We start from the raw sequence: 19,717 nt of genomic DNA on the forward strand, positions 1-19,717 counted from the left end.
AAGCGTGTCATTAGAAAAATGAGAATATGTCATAATTATGACCCTTTATGAAATGTCATTATATTTAGAAAAAATACACTATTGTGAAATAGCTGTTAGCTCCATAGAAAGAAAGAAATCTAATGTTAACAAAACACATTCAAGATTTTTTTCAAATAATATTTTCTTAAATGCTTTTATAAATTGATAAAATGTTTAAGGAAATACTACAAACCTTTTCATTTCAATTGACTTTCATGCATTTTTAAAGCTAGCTATAGAATGACATCTTTAAAAAGATAAATATCAATACACACATTTTGTGACTTACTAGCATGAAAATAACTAAAATCGGAAGCAAAATAAATAGGAATTTAAACATTCAAAGATGTCACCCAGCTCATCTATACACATTTTCTTAATTTATAATTAAGGAAATTCAGATACCTACTTTCCCTCAACTCACATGTTCGGACAAAAAATAGATTGCACAAGAATTGAAACTGCATAGATAGGGGAGCTGGAGTATTGAAGAGAAAAACAAGACTAGGAAAGTCAGACGTAAAATCGTATCCAGTGGTGCTCATCTGTTGCCATCATTCAATGACAAGCCAACAGAAGGGTGCAAGTCAGTTAATTATTTGCCTGAATGATAAAGCTAACCAGTAAATACGTTTGATTTTGAGATTCTTAATTTACTTGAGCTAAAAAGCAATCACTTGTTCACGGGAAGCAAAGCTTATTTATTTGGATTTTTGCCTGATGACTGGCTTGTTTCTTTTCCTAATACTAACACCTGACAGAATTAGCCAGGGAGCACCTAAGATGTAGAGACATGTTTCCTCTGGAATATTCTTTCAAATTCCCAAGTGAGTCCTGATTCTTACTGTGTATTGGTTTCTTCAATGAAAGGAAATTTTCCAAGTGACCATGTTACCAATCAGGAATGGGATTGTTTAATTTGATTCCATATTAAAATTAAAACTTTGTGGAGAAGGGCCACAGGGATGCTTCAAGACTAAGCCAGACCTCTGGAGTCATAGATAAAATCATCTCCAATATCAAATTCTATTGTAATTAGTTATTTTCTGGAAACCATGTGGATTCACTCTAATATCTCTTTCATTTTTCTTTGTACATACATTTATCAGCATAGTCTATGATAGATGTTTTATATTTGAAATGTTTCGTCTTTATTATTCTTCAAAAACTCTTTATAGATTTCCCAAGTTACAGGTGAAGAACTAGAATCAATTGAAAGATAAATTGACTCAATATTCAATTCAGACAAACAGCTGCATGTAGACAAAGCTAGGAAAGAATACACTTGCAAAGAATAAATGCATAAGTCTCCAGAACAAGCTCACCCATGGCTCAAATAGTTCTTGGTTATAATTTTACAAATTCCATTTATCATGCTTTGGGGTAGAGATTTTTTTAATCCTTTGTTGTTTATTGTATTTCAAATAGTATATAACACATTATTTAATGGGTTGAATGAGTTTTACATGAATGCACAAATGCTAAATAAAAATCTTCAGTCAATTGCTCTGTTTTACTTTGTAATTTGATCCATTCATTAATTAATTGTTAACAAGTCCCATTCATGTAAATTTTCAGTAAGGAAAATAATAAGTTTTCTTAATATGTATATTTTATCAGTGAAGGTCATTTCAGAAAAAAGCTAGAGAATAAAATAGTTGCATGAAACAGTAAGGAGACATTATCTCAAATAAGAATGATACATAGAAGGATGGCTTTCCATTGGTTAATTCACTAGCTCAATGATATTTTTAAGGATCTGGGTCCATTTCATTTTTCTTCTCTATCATTCCTACTGTGTTTGCAGCATGCCTTTTGAATACGAGGACTGCAGTCTCTCCAGGCAACATATACATACTTCCTTTCTAATGTAGCATGGCATGGAATGTCCAATCACTAACAGAAGGAATGGAACCATCAACACCATTTAGCCCTGGGCCTGGGAAAAGCAAAGAACAGTGGAGTTAAAATCCTTTTACTGGAGACGTGACTAAAACAACCTATTATGTATTATATTCCATTAGAGTTATTTTACTTTTCAAAGAATGATTCAGGTCAGAAGAACTGAATATTTTCACTATGAGTTAAAAAGCTTGTTTTTTGTTGTTTTTTTTTTGGAAATTCATCTAAAATTCCCATGTATGCCCACTTCATTTGGAATTATGTAAACTTTTTTGATTGGTACAAATAATTATTGGGAGTAAATTTTTCATTTTTTAACCTAGCTCTAGACATATGTAGAAAGATTATGGGAAAAAATCCTAGCTTTCATGAAGTAAGCCCATTAATGTTATTTCCTCTCAGTGATGCTTAAAGAGAACCATTACAAAAATCAAAAAATAAGAGGAAGGAAGGAAGAAAAGGAGAGAAGGAGAGAAAAAGGGGAGAGGAGGAAATAGCAGGAAAATCTGTTATAGCAGAAACTATATAAGTATTTCTCTTTAGACATTTTGCAACATGGTTGAGTGCCCATGTGTGTTCACCATGTTATAAGCTAGTGTATTGGTGAAAAGATGATTAAGATAAATTTCTTCCCAAATCCCATAGCTATATTAACTTGCATTTCAATGGGAGAAATAGTTTATTTAGAATAAGAATATTTTTGAATCATCTTTAAAGTGACAAATCTTTCTTTGGATAGATTCTACCAGCTACAGATTATCCAAAAAACAATACACAAATTTAGAAGATCTGTGTTCTGTTTAAAGGAAAGCAAGAATATTGACTCATTGTCATAAAAAGAATTGCAAATGGAATAATTAAAAAAAAAAGTGCTTTGTTATCATTACAAAGGGTCTCAAAGATCCTAGCTAGTCTTCCTCCTCCATTTACCCCACTCAAAATGAAGTATGACTTATGGTTGAGGTAAGGGCAAGATCATCCACTGATGCAAAATCTAAATTTACATGAAGTGGTAACATTTTATGATAAATAAATGAAATGACTAATATACTGATAAAGTGCACAATAATTAGTTTCAGTATGATTGAAATATGCAGATCATAATGGTTCCCCACAATTTTAAAGGAATATGAAATTCATTTAGAAATACTACAAGCTAAATTATATGTTGTTTTTTTAGTGAGTATTAGAAAAAAAACAATGCAATGGATTATTTCAGATTGTATATTTGAATCAAATTTGAAGTAGGGATTAGAAAATTGGTTTGAGTTTTGGTGCGTCTACTCATTTATTTACTCATTTTTAGTAAGTTGTCAACTTATTTATTGTAATTAGTCAATGATCTTAATGCAAATATTTAATGGAATATATTTAATCTAATGGTGAGGATTCTTGCAGGTTTTCTTTATTACTTATTTATCTTAACAATAATAAATATTCAGGTGATTGAAAACCTATAATGAGAGAAAAAAATAACTACCAAGTCTCCTTTGGGAATCTTGTTTGGAGTTTGCTTTCCTAACCACAAGACATCTTTCTTGAGAAGGAAAGATGTTGTTGATAGACTAATTTTAAGTGACTCTCAATCATAGGAAGAATGAAGGGCTCCAGATTACTAACTGCCCACCACTGACTCTGTTGAGCCACATGTGTCTTTCTCTGTTGCCACTAAGTTGCTGACTCTGAATACACTACAGAAAGCACCCCACTACTGAGCAAAGTTCTTCCACTCCCACCAGTCTCTTTGAGCCCTGCCAAGCAGTCCCTGAGAGATGACCATGCCTACATTCTATGGGGCTTTTCAGATTTTATTGTCCCACAATGTTTATGTGATCCTCTAAACAATGCCATATATCTTGCCTCTGATCAATGTGATATTGTACTTTTACATTTAGGTCATAAAACTGAACTAGAGTAAGAATGAACAATACTTGGGTAAATGCAATGATTCTAGATCTACTTCAGGCTCCTTAACTATTACCAATCTGCCCACTTGTAGGATGGTTTGTAGAAATGAAGTGTCAAGGTCAGGATTAAGAGTTTGTGTTCTTCAAATGCAGTGGTCAGTGCCTAGAGAATCCAGGAGAAGAAATGTGTGAAGATGTTGTTATTCTATATTTATACTGTAAAATCCCAACAGTAAGTATAACATGACCATAAAATTATTTGTGATTAGATTTCTCTGCATACTCTGGATCAGATTGTATTTAAGGTCATCAATAATCCATAGTCACAGACTACGTGGGAGGTATTTAAAGTCAACATTCACGTGAAGCACAATGGATGGTATAGGTAGCATTCTATAAATGGTTTTAGAGAACTGTACAGGTAAAAGGTTTGCATTGTTTTCATTCAAACAGGCTAAAAGTAATGTCATTATGTTTAAGAGCAGGATTGTTAAAGTTTCTCATATTATGAGATGTTAGGAAATTAGCAAGAAATGGTACATATGACAATAAAGAATGTTATCAGGTCTTGTGCCTGAAGAACAAAAGATGGTGCAGAACACTGTGAAGAAATAGAAGACATATTCTGTACTCCTGTGAACAATAAACAAAAACATAAAGACCTCTTTCCTACCCATTATTTTATATTCATTTGTGAGTCATTATATTTCACATGTGTCCATGCATTTATAATGCAATAAAAGGGTGAAATTTTATGTGTGTATATTCAATATCCATATATAATATATATTCTATATATATATATCTAGACACACATACACTTAAACCTATACACCCACATAGATTGTGGCTATGGTTTACAGATGACCTTAAAATATATAGATAGATATATAGATATTATAGATAGGTAGATAGATAGATATAGATATAGATATAGATATAGATATAGATATAGATAGATATATAGATATATATAAAATATATATGCAAAACTAAAAATAAAATTGCTCACATTTTTATATATCCTTGAGTCAGTCCTGCCCAGAATTAAGGCAATAGCATAGTAAAATTCATATTGCATGATTTGGAATCTCTTTTCCAATTTCCACTTGGCCTATGATGCAAGTGGTTTTACTCTGCCACATATTCCTACTATGAACATGCTGGTTCTTCATAGGCCCATAGGATCAGAGTCAATTGATCATAAAGTAGAACTTCCAAAACTGTACACCATAATATACTTTTCCTCATTTTAAGTTAATTATCTCAGGTAATTTCTTATATTAAAAGAAAGGTGACTAACACAATATATTTTAGGATTATGAGGTCCTTAATAATTAGAAACCATATAGACATTCTCCACACATTTCACTGTAGAGGGATAAATATAATAAGTAAACAAACTACTGAACACTGATGAATAAATGTTATTCATTTGAAACAAAATGACCAAAACATTTTCTGTGTAAAAAAAATTTTCATTTATTAAAAGTAAACACTTAAGAACTTGATGAAAATTCTAATATTTGAACAGTTTCAATGTATTTTTGATATATTTATAAAACAATTATAAATATAAAATATAAATATGAAATATTTTAAAGAGTTGATACAATTAGCTATGTAAAATAACATATACATTGTAGGAGGTGAAAATTTTATAATTAGCTACAATTAAAACCTTTGCTAAGTATTGAATATTTCATAGATACAGCTGAATGATAATTTTTCAAGAATTGACATTTTCTTTCAAATACACATCTTTGATCATGATGGCATTAACTTGATTAAGTTCCACTGTTCTTAGAATTTAATAGAAATATACTGTTCAAATTATGTGGTATTGATTCAAAAAATTTATTCAGTAATTTTAAGAAATAAAGATATAATGCTTTGGCAATACATGTTAATTATTTTCCATATCTCACAACATATGTAAATGAAACCAAAACCCTGCCTGGACTTGATTGGCATTTAAAAGAACACAATTATTACATTCATCCATGATTCTGTGGGTATGGTGCTATGTCAGTACTATGAGGCCATAAATGATAAAGTTAGTATGTACTAATCTATATAAAAAAAGAAGACGTCAGGGGGAAAAGTACAGTAATCACCAATTGCATATTCATACTAGCAAAATTGAAATTACTTCAATATATGATTCTTCAATTTAAATAATATTGTTTTATCACTTATCATGTATCATTTTGGGCTTCAAGTAACAGAAATTCAAAATTAAGTGATCTTAATAAAAAGAGTCACCCTTAGCAAAATAAATAGTCACAGCATCATTTTATCCTTGGAATGTACATGTTCCTAGGATAATATTTTTGATGAGGATAATGTCTATTTGAATAATTTGATTATTTCAAGTATTGGAATTGAATGGCCCATGTAAACAGTAATAATTTATCAATGAGCATTTATACTGACTTGTAGAGAGGAGATCCACAGATATTTGTTTCTTGCCCCAGGAGTGCACTGAAGGTTTGTTATGTCTAGGTACAGCCTCTTACTGTGCTGGTCCACATACTTCATTGCATCTTCTCTCATGTACTTAACTGTCATTTGCACTGTTCCTGGCTATATCAGTTTTCTATTGCTGAATAACAAATTGCTGTAAACACACTAGCTAGAACAAAACAAATATCTCTCCATTTCAGATACAGTGCAAGTGCACCCACTTCCACTATTGAAGGTCTGGCTGGACCGAAATTAAAGTGTAGAGACTGTAGTTCTCATCTCTGCTTCTGGATCTTTTCTAAGCTCATGGATGATGGTTAAGTTGATTTCCTTTTTGTTGCTGAATGGAGACCTTGGAAGCTCTTGTTTGCAAAGTACAGTCAGTAACCAAGGCCCTCTGGATTTCATTGCCAAGTATTCATATACGGGTCACAAAATGTGTGCAGCCAAAGCACATTCCCTCTGCCTGCTCTCCTGCCACCATCAAAAGAAGATGCTCATCTTTAAATGGGCTCACATGTAGATGCCCAGCTCCTCAGGTCAGTGCCCCTTTTGCTCTACTCTAATGAAGCGTAATCACAACAATCAAGGCTCCTCATAGTCACAGGTTCCACTTACATTCAAAAAGGAGAAAAGAATTCAACAGCAAGAGACACTGGGGTTCATCTTGGAATTGTGTCTAACATTATCTCCTGAATAATGAGGAGAAAAGTAGTGAAGAATCATGACAACTCCAACTGTTCTCATCCCTGTGACTCTTTCACAGTGATTTGTATTGAAACAATGTCGATCTCCTTGCCTGTACAGTCCTCTTAAGCCATTTATTTAACATCATCATGCATGGTTTTGCATCATCTCTTACTCTGTACAATGACTCCTTCAGAGGTTGCTACTTTGCTTTCCTAATAGTGGCCATGAACAGAAGTCTCACCAAGACTACGCAGAAAACTGTGAGTTGGTTCATTTTTTAGTCACGTTAAATATGCTAATCTGAATTTTATCACTAGACAATTTTAGGAGCACCTTTTTCATTGATACTTCTTTGGAACTCCTTAGACCCTAATTACTATATTTCTAGGACTTGATATCATTTAAAGTTGAATACGTACTTATCATCTACATGTTACTACCTTGGGGATGACAGCATAGGAGATTATTGGCAGTTATCCATCTCTCATGTGTTATTAGCCCCTTAGTATGTGAGCAACAATCTAAATAACAGAGGAGATAAGTACAGCCACTCAGGGAGGACTGGTGGACATGGGGCCAGGAGTCTGCTGTGGGAAGGGGTGGCTGCACTGGGTGCCAGGAGAGGGTAGCCCATGGGATAAGCTGTTTAAACCACTGTAGCTCTCTATTGCCACAGACTGGAGACACTGCCACAGTGAACACAATGAGCATGCTCTCGCTTGCAGCCCAAGTCTACGCTCAGATTCCATGTTAGTGGCCTAGAGCCTGTTCTTTATGAGTTACTCCCCTAAATGAGCAGTTAGTGCTACTATAGTGGTCTGGTCTCTTGCAGCTTAAAAAAAAAAACCATAATGGTGGCTAGCTGGTTAGACTGGCTTCCTCTGCCACCCTCCTTGAACTCAGCTGTCCAAGAGCTTCACTTGACCATGTAAGGGTCAGCCCTGAGCTAGTCTGAGCATCTGGTTGACTTAACAAAGCATTTTGTGAGCATGTCAGGGATCACTGGGCTACAATAAGGAGAGCAAAAATCATAACAACTTCCAGACACTGGAGGTATTAAAACATTTCAAAGAAAGGCAAGGAAAACTGGAACTGGGACTGGGGTAGAGTTAACATGTGGCCTACTCCTGGGGCTATGTTAAGATTCTGGGCCCCCTTTCTTCTGCTCAGGTGGCTCTATCCTGTCCCTTGCTCTCATGCAGGTTATCCACAATTTTTTTTCCTGTCTCTCTGTGTACTTGCCTTGTTTCTAGCCCTTCAGTAATATAATGGAGGTTAACTTTGTACAACCAAAAGGGACCACTGATACATTTTACTGAATCCAGATTGATTTTCTCCCTAAGCAAATTCTGTCACCATCTCCTGAATTTTTCTCCTGGCTACATACTGCACTTGAAAGTTCCTTCACGCTATTTCACAAATGTTATTGGGATGTTAAACTCTTTCATTTTGTATACAGTAGAGACTGACTGCATTAACATGAAGTGGACAATGGTTTTCTCTCATTTTTCTTGTTCAAAAATATCTCAAAATCAAATTTCTTCTCCAGTTGGATTTTATAATAAGGTATGATTTTTAAATCTGATTTTGTCGTATCCAACAAAATAAATCTTTAACCCATTGGGTTATAAAATTCCATTTGTATTATTCATTAGGTCTATTATTTTGCCTTTAGTCATTATCTCACCCAAATCATCCTATGTAGTACAGATAGGAGAGTTTTTTATTTTTCTAAAGTCTTCCAGTTCTACAAACTCTTTTAGGAACTTGTTCACATATTTAACAACCTCTCCTGTCAAAAATTTATTTTTTATCTCTCACTTTTCAACCTAGTTGTTTCTCCCTTTAAAAATCTCTGTAAAACTCTGGCTTGGTAACTTAAAAAAATTTTAATAGAACTATACATATATTAAATGCAATTAAACAAAAGAAGGAATTATGACTTTTGAATTCCTTGGGATTTGGTTGAATAACACATACTCAAATAAGAATAAAAACATAAATCTGGAATATATGATTCATTTTAGGAAAGTTTCTGTCCTGTAATTATCCTTTCTGAAAATCAACATCATACAAAATAGCTGCAAAAGATCATATAGTAAAGTTGTATTGCACTTTTATATCAGATAATGATTAGTCTATAACTAGTTTTAGGCTTGTGTATATTTAAGGTAAGTGAAAATCTATAATTATTTTGTTTATTATGCACATAAAAATCTTTATGACTCTAACTTATATGTCTAAATTCTGAAATAATAATTTTCCCTATTTACTTTGATTAGAATGGGAAGAATCTGTTTCAAATAAATAAAAATTTTAATGAATATGTGGTCCAAGCTTATATATACCTCCTACTAGCTGAATGAGAAGTAAGTTTCCAAACCTATGGGTTTTATTTTACAGAAAAATAAATTGAAATTCTGATGTGTAATATGACTTGTCTATTTAAATTTAAATGAAATTCAAATCAGGCAAAAAAGTAAATAAACAAATACATAATGCTTCTGTGATAACACAGCAAAATTCAATTATTTTGTAAATATGTAAACTAAATAATGCATAATTTGCTTTTTCTGATATATTAACAAAAATGAACATTGTTTGAGTTAATGGGAAAATCATGACTTTCTTAGTCTCCTTGTTTCCAAAATTATTTGCCTTATAACTTTAAGGACCTTATAATTATTGTTTAATTCCTAAAAGGACAGATACAAGATTTGCATATTTTGGTAAGGGATAGAAAAATTGAGTTCTCTAGGGCAAGAAGATAGGGCTAAAAAGCACCAAGGGGGATGCGCAAGAGGGAAAAGTAGAGGAATAGTGCAGTGATCAGGGACATAGGTGGACAAGCTCCAGTTGGACCTGCACCCCCCACATAGCTGTCCAGCCAGCAGAGAAGTACACCATGAGGAAGACTAGCAATAAAATGCTCCATCTACCAACTTGGACTTGTCAGTTACCAACTAATTAAAACCAATTAGTAGAAACACTATATATTATTTTTAGTATTTCCTGATATGAGAAAAGAATGTCTTTCATGTGTTTTATTCCAGGTGTTAAGAATAAATATTTTATTTTACTTATTGTGCCTTTTCATTTTACCCAATTCTTACTCTTAACTATGCCAATAACATCTATGCACATAAGGAAAAGAAAAAGAAAAGCAAAACAACATAAATTCTTATGGGAGGCTAGAACATCATAATGATGTTCTCAATTTCCTGGAGCAAAATAATTATACCATCAGGAATTGCTATTTTTGCTATAAAATGTTTTGTTGTTGTTGTTGTTTGTTTGTTTGTTTTGCTATAAGAGAGAGGGAAGACATGCAGCCTGAAAGAATATTTAACTGAAATGCTCTGAGTCAAGTTGCCAGGGCTTGTGCATCTCTGGTCACATGGAGTGAACACTGTGTTAAGACTGAATTGGCCATATTTTATATGCTTACTCTGTCCCTGTGGTATAGAACAAGCCTGTATGCTGTTGTTGTCTTCATTATTTAAATTAATTTCCCCCTCTTCTCACTTTCCTGTGAAGATCAGGAGAAGAAGAGAGATGATAACCTAAAACCTGAGTATTTGGGAAGTAGTAGTATCTTTGTCTATTTGTATTCTATAACAAAATATCAACAAAAGTTTATTCTAACAATTTTGTAGGCTGGGAAGTCCATGATAAAGGTGGCTGTATATTCCACATCTCTTGAGGGCTCATTTCCTGTGTCATAAATAGTTCTATCTTCTCATTCAGTCTTTGCCTGGTGGAGGAAGAGAGGGGGGCTCTCCAGGGCATTAATCCCACATGAAGGTTCCACATTCATGACTCAATCACCTTTCAAAGGCACAACCCCAAATTCCATTTCATGGAGGGTTAGGAATTCAATGTATGAGTTTAGGGGTATGTAAACATTTGGTCTGTAGCAAGTAGGGGCAGAATAGGCCACAGAGAAAGACTATCTAAAAGAGTTTATAAGTAACATGGTAAGTAAATATATATTTAAAGTTATCATGATCAGTGCTGTGTGACAACCAAGATACAACAAGAAATAATAGTAAGTCACAATAAAATGGATGAGATCAGCAATAAAGAAAAAAAGGGAGAACAAACCTGAACTCTGCTGGGAAAGAAATGTCTTGCTAGAGAGGAAGAAGAAAGAATGGGTGTGAAGAAGCAGAGGACATTTTCACATCTGGTGAATTGGGGAGGTGAAATGCCAGAACTCAGACATTAGAAAAAAAGGTTGGGTTGCCTTTTGATCCAAGAAGTCAAAGGGATAAATGCTGAGGAGCAAAACAAGAAAGCACAACATCAAGTCAGCTAGAAAGGAATAGTTTTTAAAAATAAAGTGAAAGACGATTATTGAAGGTAGTATTGCAAGTTGTTTCATAGGGAAATGATCCTATAATCCATTATTTAAACTAGCACACTTCTGAAAATAGAAAAAGTGCTTTAAGATGGTACAGGAATAACAAGCATTTATTTTGGGGGGGTGGGTATTTAAGATGCATGGCAATTTTCTCATGACTAGGATTTGGTATAGTACAGATCATGTCTTTGTCTTAGTGCATTGGTTAACATATCATGTAAACTAATTCTAGTTAGAGAGGCAGCTAAAACTCTTTTACAAACACCTTGACAGTGGGTTAGTTTCAGAGTGTAATTCTCCTACATTAAGACTTCAAGGAGACCACCCTTTTTTGTTCTTTTTGGTCTTACATACCAATGAGCTTTAACAGGGAAATAGTGCAAAAGTTTGCTTAATAGGGCCATTTAGGGACCCAATTCTTCCATCTTGTGTTTTGTTTTTGTTTTTTCTTCCTAGAAATCTTTTCATTAAATTATTAATTCATTCATTTATTATACCAGGAATTGAGCCCTAAGGCACATAACTACTGAGCCACATCCCCAGCCATTTGTTTAATTTTTTTTTTTTTATTTTGAGACAGGGTCTCACTTAGCTGCTTAGACCTTGCTAAATTGCTGAGGCTGGCCTCAAACTTGCCATCATTCTGCCTAAGATACCCAAGCTGCTGAGATTATAGGCATGAGACACAGGCTTTTTAGTTACTTTTAATCTCATCTGTAAATTAGAAATGAGAATACAAATTAGATGGGGGTGTATTTGTGATCTAAGCTCAAAAGTATAACACTTGAGTACATATTTCATTTTTCATGTCTAATTTTTGTAATGCTAGAATAAGTCAATCGGTGACATGACTATTTCTACCATGGTTCCTTGGAGTCATGTTATTTCTTATTAGGATTATTTCAAGAGCCTCCTCAGCATTCTCCCCACCTCTTGTCTGGCCCCTCTCTGTACATTGTCTTCTGCAGAGGATTTAGTCCTGGTAAACTTAATGCTATTGAGGATTCTTTGTTTTCTCTCTTTTAACCTCATTTCTGGTAACACTTTCCTCCTCTATGGACCCTTTAGGCTCTGTTCTCTTCCTGCACATTCCTTACTCCCACCTCAGGTCTCTCTTTTGTTAGCTAATCTTTACCAACCTACAAAAATTAGAGAGAAAAAAATATTAGTAGTTGTGGTATATTTGAAGGGCACATACTACATGCCAGTGCTAAGTATTTTGTAAATACTAACCCATTTGATCCTCACTACAATACTATGGATGTGGACTATTATTCCTATTAATGAAAAAGGGACTTAAGAACCAGTAAAACAAAATAACTTATATCACTAGGATAATTGGTGGCATAATTATTAGCCTTCAATCCAACCAGTCTGCTTCTGATTCCAAACATGTAATAGGAGTTATGCTACCTACTCCAAAGGACATTTCCTGAGCAAGTCTTTTCAATTTCCTATTCAGGGAATATTTCCATGGCATATACCTTCAGGATGCTATATACTTTTGTAGCACCAAAGGAAGTTAAAATTACCCATTACATATTTGAATACTTGCTTTATTATCTGACTTTCCTCCTGGATAGTAATTTCCATGAAAGTTAAAAACATAAACATTTGGCTCATTGATATTTTCCTGACACAGTAGCACAGTAGCTGGCAATAAATTTATCTATAGAAAAACAGTAGTTTCATTTCTCCAAGTTTCAGATAGGTATGGCTTCATTGACTCCTGAATTTCAAAGGTAAGTCACGTATCAATAATAATAAGTAAAGACTGATGGATCACTTTAAATTTACATCTGGTTAATCTTTTGTAAAAATGTGTAAACATTTTTATGTCATTTTAAAAATGGTAAGAGTTTGTACGTTTAACGTCCCTCAAAGGCCCATATGCTAAAACCTTGGTGGCCAGCCTGTGTTACTATTGGGAGTTGCAGAACCTTTAGAAAGTAGGGCTGAATGGGAAAAGTTAGGTCATTGGGATCTGTCCTTGAAGGACACATTGGGGCTCTTCTTCTAACCCTTTCTCTCAACCTTTGCTTTCTGGCCGTCATGAGTTGAGCAGCTTTACTTCACCAAATGCTCTCTGGTATAATGTGCTGCTTCATCACAGCCACAAAAAAATGGAGCAAAGTACCTTGGACTGAAATGTCTGAAACCCTGAGTCAAATATTTCTGTCTTCTTTAAGTTATTTATCTCAGGTATTTAGTCACAGCAACAGAAAGCTGATTAAAACAAGAGCATAAAAATTAATCTTATTGGTAGCTCTTATTATATAAGAGGCACTTTATTACATGTGTGGTTTTACTTAATTTTCATAACAAATTTTCATAGTTACATCCTCTTATTAACCCTTCTTTACTGATGAGGAAATATGGTTAATTAGGGTAATTGAAATTTTCAGGTTCACATAGAAACTAAGACAGGGAATTTATCCCACATAGCTTAAATATATCTGTTTTGTGCCTCACCTATGGTTTTCTCATGAAAAATCTTGAAAAAGAAATTTTTGATTTGGAGATCTGAAAGATGCAGAGATTCGTGAATGAAGGGCTGAAAAGAAACAGGATCTGTGTCATTTGTCATCTAAGTAGAAATCCCCCTTCACCCAAGTAGTTTGTGTTTTTTACCACTACCCCATCTCCTACAATGTATGGCATATTCTGACTAGGGAACTGGTAGATGTTTGCTAGAACTGGGGAAAGAATAGATTTCGCCTTTGAGAACTTTTAGGAAACTCTTTTAAGCTTCCTATCAATCATACTCATGGATGTTCAAGGCATGTTCAAATATAAGTCTAAACAGAAGAACAGTTTCCAACTAGAAGAAGGCATAAGAAACCATAAAGACATTCCTCACCCTCCTATTGTATTCCACTAACATCTAAGTGAAGAGACCTTTCTAGAGGAACTAATAGCTTAGAGACACCAGACATGCCTAGAACATGGAGTATCTCCAAGGGCAGGACACTCTGGTCCCAGGAACAAAGATTTCTTCTGAAACACATTTCTCTACAGATACTCTGAAGTTTCTGCTTCTAGTTCCTGCATGTTGTCAACTTTGTCACCACTGCAGCCATTCCAGACTCACAGATACTCCTAACATAGTGAGTTCATCCTCAATCCCAGGATGAGGTGGATGGATAAAATCTACAAGAAGTTTATTAATGTTGAATTAGGTTAACAGCCCTAATTAATAGAAGAATAGCATAAGACCACAAAGCATATTCTACTTACAATGTCCATTCCTTCCACATCAGCAGTAGAGTTTTTGCCATCCAGAGAACCATGGAAACATGTTATGATAAACTAAACTCAACAACTTTTGTAAAAATATGCACAATGAATCTACAGTACATTTTTCCCCATCTTGTGTGGATTTACCTTATGCACACACACACACCCCCCCCCCCAAAAAAAAAGGAAAAAAGGGAAGGAAAGAAGACAAAATCAACCAAGATCTCCTCCTTGGATATTTAAAATTTTTGGTTTAATATTTCTTAACTTTTGCTTATTCTTCAATAAGGATATTTATTTTTTGTCTCTGTTTACTTCTTAATCCAGTTATTTACAAATTTTGACTTCTGACAGATAATATATAGTCAACATACCTTACCAGAACAGATCTCTGCCATCATTTTACAAGGAAAATTTTACATTTTTAATTAACATATTTTGACAAGAAAAAAAATTGATTTCTTTTATTAAAGAGTTTTAAGAACACATGTCATTTAAAAACAAGGTCAGTTCTTAAAATATCCACAACTAAAACTCATCGGGTGCACACTTAATACTCCTTCATGAATCTCATAAAGGACAGGAATTGCATGGATTTTCCTAATCTTCAATGATACTCACTGGGCAGTTTTGAGATATTTCTACCATAAATCTTTAATAAGATGATTAAACTTACCTACTTAAATATATGTATTTATGTAAATGTATATAAGAATAGCAATTCATTCAGTATGTAAAAATTAAATGCAAAATTGAAGCCTTATTTGAGAACTGATTTGAAAAGCTTATAGAAAAACTCCAATATCACGTCCTCTTTACAGTACACATCACAGAAGAGTGGAAATCCTAGAGGCTTGGGCTGGATGATGTGCATTGTGTAAGAAAAATAAAGAGGTAAATAATATGAATGTTTCTCCCAAAGCTCTGTTTTTTGGAGAGGCAAGAACTGCAGCACCAATTTATTTCATCAGAAGTAATACTTTTCTGTGAATTATGCAATAAAGGTCTGTTTGTTTGTTTTGTTCTTTCGCCAAAATAAAGTTGACTTACAAAAAGTTTTCTTTAAAAGAAAATAGTCTAAGTAACCCTAAGACATTATTTTGTGTTGTAGGGCAAAGGAACAATATATCTGTGAATGAGTGTAGCTTTTAACTTCTATTACACAGAGATCTTATATACCACAGTCACATTACAACCCAACCATCAATTTCCCCAGTCATCAATTTTCCCAAGTGTTTCCTGAATCCTTTCTATTCAGAGTAGTATATGACATATTTCCCAAACATTTCCACATACTTTATTTTTCTCCTTTACTTTATACAATGTTTCTTCTGCCTAAAATACTACATCTCCCAAAACTCACACCTTTCTCTCTTGTTAGACTTCTCTTTTAATATTGGAGTCTTCCTTCCGTGACCTATTCTGATCATCTTATCTTTATATGGGTAAAGATCTTTGTAATCATGATTATAACTGTAATCTCACATATTCATGTGGCATTTCCTATACTTTTTCATTCCCGAATCTGTAATTTACAATTTTGCTATTTATTTAAATATAATTTTAAAATTTCTATAGGCCTGGAAATATTTTATGCATATTTCTACTCCCACTCAATTCCCTCTTTTCCCACTGTATCCCAAACATGTAGTGCACATGGTAGACAGCCACTAAATATTATTTTTCCACTTATTGAATAAAATGTCAATTTCTTCATACTATTTTTTTTCCTATACTATGTATGTGCTTTTGCTTCCTCTGTTTCATTGTTTGCAATTAATCCTTTTTCTTTATAAATGCCATATTTAAGCAATGCAAATGAATTCAGGACCCTCAGGAGCAAATGTACTATTAATAGGAAACTTTTAGAAACACTGAAATGATAGGAGTATACTAAATTTATCAAATAGGGCTGGATTTACAAGTCAGAATTTTCAGCTCATCTCTCTCAGATTTGCATTTTCATTACATGATCCTGCAAATTTGGTAAGAAAAAAAGTACTATTCACTTCTTTCCCTTCCTTTACATTTCCATTGAATACCACTATGCATGTATCACGATGAAGCTTTGCATTTGAAACCAACAATTACTCCACATAAAAGTTCAAGTGGACAGATATTCCCCAACAAATACTTTTCATGAGAAGATCAATGTCATATTATGCTGTTCAGAGAAGAGGGATCTAAGTACATTCTGGTTTTTAACAAGGAGTGGGAAAATTACAAACGGAATCAATATGTCCAACAGAATGACTCTTCGTTTGCGACTGATGCAGGCTATTCCTGGAGATTCTTGTGCAGCTGTCTATTTTCTACATTTTGTTTTCGGAACTGACACATGGAAACTCAAGGACTGAAATACTAAAACTTCAAAGCTCCCACTCTGTGTGGGCAGCATCCTTCACTGACATCAGGGAGGATACAATCACTTTCATTGCTGGGCTGAAAAATAAGCTTTCCTCCAGAGGGCAGCTCCTTGGATGAAGCTCCCTGCACCCATTATGTCAGACTACAATTTAGCAACTTGAGGAATTTTGGCTTACTTGCACATATGGCGTTTGTATTTTTTACAGGCTTTTGTCCAAGTGATAATCTGAGGGCTATGTTTTAAAGTTAAAAAAAAAAAGAAAGAAAGAGAAAAGAAAAATCTCCCTGAAATTTCTATTCTAGAAATTTAAAAAATGTTCTGAGTCCCACAAAGTGATATTATTGTTTTAGTGTTAAAATACTACTTTTAATACAAATTTTCCTACAGATGATATTATAAGCATAAAAAATCAAAATTGTCCCTAGCTTTTAAAACTGCAACAATTAGATTTCTTTTCTCTTTAACACAATACAAAGCAAAAAAGAAAAAATAATATAGTACTGCTTTTAAATGTTAATATTCACATAAAAATAGCAGGGTAATAAGATAGTTTTCTAGGTATTATATTGCATCTGCATTTTGAGACCATAAAAATATAGGAACTGCTTTTAAGTATATTTTTCTGGATGCACTATTAGCAAAAATTATCAATAATTCAACCTTTTATGGACATAACAATAAATTCTTACATTTAAATGTTTTTCAGTGTACAGTCAGTCCTATAATCTTTTATTTTAGCCTAAATTCTTAAGAGGATGGTTTCTGCTACTTTCCAGCCACATAAGCCTATTGCCTACAAACTGATCACATTTTTTGATTCAGGATTGAATGTATAACCTTGAATTACTGGATAAAGACAATCTCACTATACCAAGTAGAGGCTTAGCCACCTTTCCACAAGTCTACCTAAAAGATTCCCTTATAGATTCAACTGTTTAGCATTTCCCAGCATGAAAGCAGATTCTCAATAATTACAAAAGCTAGGGCATTTCGACTTAAGCAAATGCAAAACTTATGTAAGAAGACCAAGAGATGAAGGGAGTATCTATAATTCTAGAGCCATATCAACATTTGATACAGTAAGAAAGTACAGTTTCAGTAATTTTTCCAATTGGAGAGTCTTACAGAAAGAGTAGCTATAGTAAAATAATACAAAAAATTAAAATCCCTATTTGAGTGTATGAGTATGCAAGAATGCTGACATAAGACATAAAACACAAGAATTCATATTGAGTTGGGTATTAAATTTAATTTAAATGTGACACAATTTGGGTTAAGTTGAATTATAACAAATTTGAGCTTAAGTATGCTAGTAGTAGTAATAATAATATAATAGTAATAACAATAAAAAATTTCTAGTTACATTATTATTACCACTCACAATATCATATTTAGTATATTTACGACCAAATTAAATAAAAATTTCACAAGCAAATCAAACCACTTATTCAACGTGCCAGAATTGTTTAATATTTAAAAAAGGGATTCTGGCTCTCAAGAGGCTTTATATCTTCTGCTAAGTTTATACTAAGTAAACTTTGCATTAAGTGTTTTTAAGTACAACGTAGCTGGTTTTGATTGGAATGACCCAGGGGATTGGAATGGCCATGAAAGAAGGAACCATGAATACATTAAAATCTTACCTCAGTTTCTAGGCAAAAATTAAATTGGATTAAAATTTAGATTGGATGCCTATTTCCCTCCTTTGTCCTGGCTCTTATGATTCTGTAGACTTCCATATTTCTGGTTAGAATGTTTTTATATTTATATTAGGCAAATGTTGTGAGATTGTTTATTACAGCCAGCTTTTTCATCATTATGGCCAGATACCTGACATGTCAACTAAAAGGAGAAAAAGTTTATTTTGGCTCCTGGTTTCAGAGGATCAGTCCATGGTAAACCCGTTTGGTAGCTCTGGGCTCAAGGTAAGGGATAACATCACAGCCAAAGGGCATGGTGGAGAAAAGCAGCCCTGACTTAGCAACTAGGAAGCAAAGAGAGCTCTGCTCTCAAGAGACACTCCCAGTGACCTACCTCCTCCCTCTGCCTATCCTTAATACCCAGTTAATCCATATCAACAAATTAATTCACTAATTCAGTGATACCTCCCTTAATCCTTCAAGCTAGAAAATTCTTTCATTTTCTCACACATGAGCTTTTTGGGACACCTCATATCTAAGTAATAACACTGCTACAATTAATAGCTTCACATTTACAGATATATGTATTATATATACAGGTGAATAAAAATGTATCCATATGAACGTACCACAAAATGAGAGAGATATGAACAAAAAATCTTGAATGTTCTTCTCAATTAAATAATCTTGTTGAAATGAACTGTATGAGGATGCAAATTGAAAAATTTGATACTCATAAAGCAGTTGGTAAAAAAACTATAAACACATGTTCTTACATTTCATTGATAATATGGATGGTATAACAGGAAGTACCATTTTAAAAATTGTTCGATTATACCTCCATCACCTCATATATAAAAGGCACTTAATTCATAGGTGTTTAATTAATGAATGTTATATATTTACTTTTTCTTAATCTAACAAACACTTATAGAGAATTTCAGGCATAATTCTAGATACTTTACTATATGTTCATATATATATATAAAACCAGGGGTTAGACCAAGGGAAACTTAGTCACTAAGCCACCTCCCTACCTCTTTTTTATGTTTTTATTTTGAGATGAGGGTTTCTCAACATTGCTTAAGGCCTTACTGAGGCTGGCTGAGGCTGAGGCTGGCTT

Source organism: Ictidomys tridecemlineatus, chromosome 3, assembly GCF_052094955.1.
Source record: "Ictidomys tridecemlineatus isolate mIctTri1 chromosome 3, mIctTri1.hap1, whole genome shotgun sequence".
Lineage (NCBI taxonomy): Eukaryota > Metazoa > Chordata > Mammalia > Rodentia > Sciuridae > Ictidomys > Ictidomys tridecemlineatus.